The following is a 6,110-nucleotide window of genomic DNA, read 5'->3' on the forward strand; positions in this document are numbered from 1 at the left end:
AGCATTACGATTTACCCTTTGAAATTCTTCCAACGAGGTTTGAGCTTCTCGTAATAACCGGGTTGGGTGGAGGAAATTTTCTCCATGTATTACTTAATTTCTCCTCAACCAGATTTTCCTTGCCATGACAACAAAAAGTTCAGCTTCCTTTGTATCGCATCTTTCAAGCACTGACTCAAAAACATCTGGGAAACTGTCCCCCACTCCAGCGCATTTTTGTATTCTTTCCAGTCCACCTCCCCATACGTCGTTTGAGGACGGACAAGTCCATAGGATGTGCTCCGCCGTCTCTTCTTCCAGTCCACAGATGGGGCAAGATGTATCTTGGACTACTCCCTTTTTGGCTATATTCATTCTAGTTGGTAATAGATTATGTAGGACTTTCCATAAAAAAAGCTTTGCCACATTTGGTATCTTTAAATTCTAGCACTCCTTCCAAGATACACCACCAGCAGGTTTGGATGTTCCACCTCCTCTGTTTGCCATAGTCTCATTCTCCAAAAAGTAAGCATTTCGGACAGAGAAAATTTCATTTTTGGTACACCGCGAAATAAGTTGGTCCTTAGTTGGCAGAGGGCTAATAGGCATGCTTCTGATCACCTCAACTTTGTCATCCCGGAAAACTTGTGTAATAAGATCGACTCTCCATTTTCTTGTGCTTGGGTCAATAAGCTCCGAAACAAGGGCCAGTCAATCAAGTACAGTCGTCGGCGATTGTACCATGTATGTGGTTGGTTTCGGGACCCATTTGTCACCCCACACATGAATTTCATCCTCATTTCCAATCCTCCAAATAAGACCATTTAGGAGTACCAGTAGGGCTACCATAAAACTTCGCCAAACATAAGAGGGTCGTTGCCTAGACTTGCCTCCAAAATAGAGGAAGATGGATAATATTTAGCCTTCAGGATTTTCCCAGCCAGAGATTCCGGACACTGTAGTAGTCTCCAAAGTTGCTTTGCTAGTAGGGCTTTGTTAAAAATTCCCAAATCGCGGAACCCTAACCCACATTGGGCTTTGGAAAGACCCATCCTTTCCCAACTCATCCAATGTATTTTAGAAGTGTTCTCCTTATGCCCCCATCAGAATCACTGCATTAACCTTTGTATCTCCTTGCACAAAGCTATTGGCAAGAGGAAAACACTCATACAATACGTGGGAATGGCCTGTGCCACTGCTTTAATTAATATCTTCTTCCATGCTTGTGTCAAAAATTTTGTCTTCCAATTATTGAGGCAATTCCACACTCAATCCTTGATGCATAAAAAATCTTGTGTCCACGACTTCTCAACAAGAGTTGGAAGCCCTAAATACTAGTCATAGCTTTGAGTGGCTTGGAGACCCGACATTTGAGTGATTTCCTGCATCTTTTCTGAACTCGTGTTGCGACTGAAGAAAATAGAAGTCTTATCCTTGTTAAGCTTTTGTCCTGGTAAAAATCTATGAATGCCTGCTCCACCGTGGCCTGGGATACACAAGTATGACCCAATCTATCAACAATTTGTTCAATCTGATTTCTGTGTTGTCTCTAGTTCACACAGGCATGAAAATATTTGGTATTATGATCATCGTCTTGCAACCAATTTTCTTTTCCCTGTTGGCCCCATTTGAGCTCTTCTTGTTTCAACATGACATTTAGTTCTTCTTGAAGCACCTTTTCAGTTTGCACATTGAGAGGATTTGCCACTTCTTGAATTTTCCTTAATTCAGTTGTCTTCCCCAGAATAAGTTTCTCCATCGGTTGCTTTTGTTTTTTGTCCCATTGCTTGATAACCATTTGGCATATGTTCCTCCTAAAAATTGGCTATGGTTCTATGTTAGGACATCTCACAACCCATGACTCTTAAACGATCTTTTTCAAGTCCCTACATTTTGACTAACCAGCTTCAAAACCAGAAGGGCCGCCATTTTTTCGGGATAGACTTCCCCTTTTTCTTCATATTAAGAAGTATCGGAAGGTGATCTGAACTGCAGCAGGTCAAAACATCGGCACCCACGTCCTACCATATGGCATTCCATTCCGAATTAGTCACGTCCTATCCAACCTTTCCACAATGTATTCTCTCCCTGGGCGACCATTATTCCAAGTGTACTTTGGGCCCTTAAATCCTAAATTAGGGAGTCGACAATCCTCCAAAGCATGCTGAAAATTTTGCATTTGCCCCCTAGGGCGAATCATTGTACCCTTTTTTTTTTTTTTTTTTTAGAGATTCATAATTTCATTAAAATCTCCTACACACACCCACGGAGTGGGTTAGAAGGAGTTGAGGTGTTGGAGTAAAGCCCACGATTCTTTCCTTCTGGCTGTGTTTGGGTGTCCACAAAACCCGGTGAATTTCCAATAGGGCCAAGCCCCACGACTAGCAATCATCGCATTAATATGGCGATGGCTAAAATTTTGAATGTTAGTAGTAAATGTATCTTTCCAAAGCAAAAGTAAACCACCACTTCGACCCACACTATCCACTCCAAACATATAATCAAATCCCAATTTTATTCGAATAAATCACATTTTTTATTAGGCATTTTGGTTTCCATAAAAAAACCAAATCAAGTTTCTTTTCCTTTACCATACGACATAGGTCACGAACTGTCTGAGGGTTCCCAAACCCTCGTCAGTTCCAACTTAATACAATCATGGAGACTGGCGGTGCTGCATTTCAGCCTCTACCTGAACATTGTTTGCATTACTAGTATCAAGGTCCGAGACTCTTACTCGCTTTCTTCCAAAAATATTTTTCAGGTCTGAACGGGATTGCACGCTGCTCTGTCCGTGGCTTGTTTCATTCACTAAAGCTTTATAATCTCTTCTTTTCCCGCCCATTTGGTGAGTTGGTACTATTGGGAGCTCATGGGCCCTTTCTTTGATACGCTCCTGTCTAGGTCCCCCTGACCTCGGCTTCTTGCAAAGCCCAAGTGGTTTGGAGATAGCCACATGCCCCAAAGTTGGTGACGTGGCTTGTCCTACATCCACAAGCAGACTTTTCCTTTCCTTGTTTCCTTCCATTGAATTCCACACCATTTTCTGTTTAATATGATTCCATTGACCCATATAAAGGTTGCCTAATCTTTGCACATCCCCATGATTTGCTTCCAAATTCGGATTTAGCTCAGTTTGACTTTGGCCAGAATCTTTAGTCATAACTTTTTGGGTAATGAAATTATTAACCATGTATTCCCCCAATTGGCTATCTTTCATGATTGACGCATTTCCTTTTGAGGAGAGAGTTGCGCCTTCGGCAGTTTCCAAGTTTGGAAACTGCATATTTTGCTGAATTTCCCGATTACCATCCACCTCCATTGATGGTGGATTTATTTCGCCAAAATCTTTCATTCTTTTCTCCATTCCATTGACTACCATATCTGCTTTGGAATGTAATTCAAAGCTTTCCTGTATGATATCATTCGCATGTGGATAGTTTTGTTTCCCACCCTTTCTTCCCATATTCTCCCCATGAAAACTGTTGTCCAACCCATTAATGCCATCAGACATTAACGGATCCTATGCTCCATAAGGAAAATCCCTCACTGTCGCGTAACGTGCATGGTCTGATAGCCCGTCATTGGCTCTAGCAGATTCATTCCTTATTTGGACCCCATCATTAGCATTAGTCTCCGTCATTTCCATCACCGGTGATCTGAAAATTCCTCGGCCCACCCCTGACATGTCTTCAGCAGCCCTGTCTCTTAGCCGAATTCGCCTTTTTTTTCTAGCCAAGCTCAGTTTGGTGGAACTCTGAGCCACGGGCCGTATTCATTTTCTGAAGCATCTCCCTACTTGCCTTTTCCACCACATTTTAAACAACCCGCAGGGCCATCGCTGATCACCCCACAGTTAAAGCAAAACTTTGGGATATTTTGATATTGAAATGGCACCTAGAAAGATTGGTCCTTTAGTTTCAGTATGCGTCCCCTCGGAATTGGCTTGGTTAGACTTACATGCACCCGAACTCACAAGTATTCGACCCAACCCGTTCTATCTATGTCAGTATCAATCTCTTCCACTTTTCCCACTGTGGATCCAAGTTTGAATCCCATCTCCCTTTCCATGCAAACTAGTGGAAGATCGTACATTCTGACCCAGAATATAGATGAGTTAAAAGTCATCTTACTAGGGGGTGTGAACCCATCCAATTCTTCAACCGTGAACAATAGGCCTTTAAAGATCCATGGATGCCCTTTCAATAATGTCCCAATAATGTTCAAAATCTAAGAGAAATAGATTTTTCCCTAGAACTTTGAAATGTAGTGATCCTGTTGGCTTCCACACCTTAATAAGGGTAGATCAAATGTAATCCTTCCTGATAATCTTGTCGACAATGAGTTTGCCCACTAGCCAGGGCTGGCCCCTTGATTCCAAAATTTCAACAACACTCCCAATGGCCTCCACCCCAACGCTCTCCTCTTCCGACAAAGAGAAATTCCCCCAACTCCTTATCAATTCATCAGCCATTTGTATTCAAGAAAAAGTCACTATCTCTAAAGAAAGAGAGTTTTTGTGTTCAATCCCACCACCCTCTATGTAGAAAGTGATAGGACCAAAAAGCTCCTTCTCCTCCAAGGGTTCAGAACAGCGCCCTAGAGAGAGAAAAAAAATTTGGAGTGACCTTTTTGAACAGGTGGTAAATTTAATTACTTAATTATTACTCTAATACATTTAAATCATCAATCACCCTAAAAATTAATTCCAATTATTTTAATTAATATTCTTGCTGAGGAATAATCTCACATCGGCTCTGGACAAAGACTTTGGGCATGTTTATAAGGAGTGGGCAATCCTTTCCAAAAGAACCGATTTTATAAAATGAGTTAGGCCTACAAATTTCTTTATGGTATCAGAGTCTACCACATGATGAATGAGGCTCACACTACTTATCCCATGACAAGGACTTAGAAAAATACTGGCTTGCACGTGAGGAAGGGTGTTGAGGAATAATCTCACATTGCCTATGGATAAGACCTTGGACATGTTTAAGAGGAGCGGGCAATCCTCTCCTATAGAACCGATTTTATGAGATGATTAGGCTCACGAATTTTTATAAATCTAACCCTAATCCACCAATAATCATTAGAAAAAAATGAAGTTTTCGTTCAACACGCGTACCTTGAAATGTTATCATGCGTGACGGTTCATAGACAATAGGGGCAAACAAGGGTAATTTTCACAGTTTTCTTTTAAAATTTATATATAGTATATCAAATAGATGGGTCTCTGTCTCTTGAGTCTTGACTAAAGCTGCATGTAAAGGGTCTTAAAATTTTGACAAATGGCATCATGTATTTATCCAAACTACAAACTACAAATTTTGTTTTAGAAAAATATTATTTAATACACTATTATACAATTTACATATAATTGAAATAGCATGACAATCAAAATTATCCCTTATTATTATTTTTTTAAAAAAAATTTAGGTTAATTTTCATTACCACATCATCAAATTGTATAATAGTGGTATAACAATCATCAAAGTGCTCATTTGGAAGTGCGATTTCAATAAGTGCGATTTTAAAAACTGCGTTTTTTAAATTGCTACTTTTTAAAATCACACAGACGTTTGGTAAAACAAGTTAATAAGTACTTTTTTTTATCAATTGAGTGTTTGGATAACATTAGCATATAATTGCGGTTTCATGGCCAAATAGGTAAATATTGCGCCAAATATTGTTTTAAGTGAAATCATGATTTTGGTTTAAATTCACATTTTTTCAAATAAGCATCTCCTAGTCAACTTATAGAAATCGCAGATTTTTTCATGATTTTAAAATTTTCGTTTTTAAAATCGCAATCCAAAACACTCAAAAATTGCGATTTGATTTAAAAATGCACTCCTAAACGAACCCTAAAAGATATTACTCTCTATTTCTTTTTCTTTTTTAATTTTTTTACGAACTCATTGTAACCTACATTTTATGAAAATGAATATAATGTAATAGTTTATATTTTAGTGGTTGACGTGATTAATATTATAGTATGTCCTGTAAGTTTGTGAGAAAATTGTAGTAAAAGTAACACTCTAAGAATTAAGAAGATAAAAAGAAGGATTTCACATTCTTCTATAAAATAATATATATAAATATAAAGGAAGCCAAATACTTAATGAATGAAA

Source organism: Corylus avellana, chromosome ca2 (genome assembly GCF_901000735.1).
Source record: "Corylus avellana chromosome ca2, CavTom2PMs-1.0".
NCBI classification, from domain to species: domain Eukaryota; kingdom Viridiplantae; phylum Streptophyta; class Magnoliopsida; order Fagales; family Betulaceae; genus Corylus; species Corylus avellana.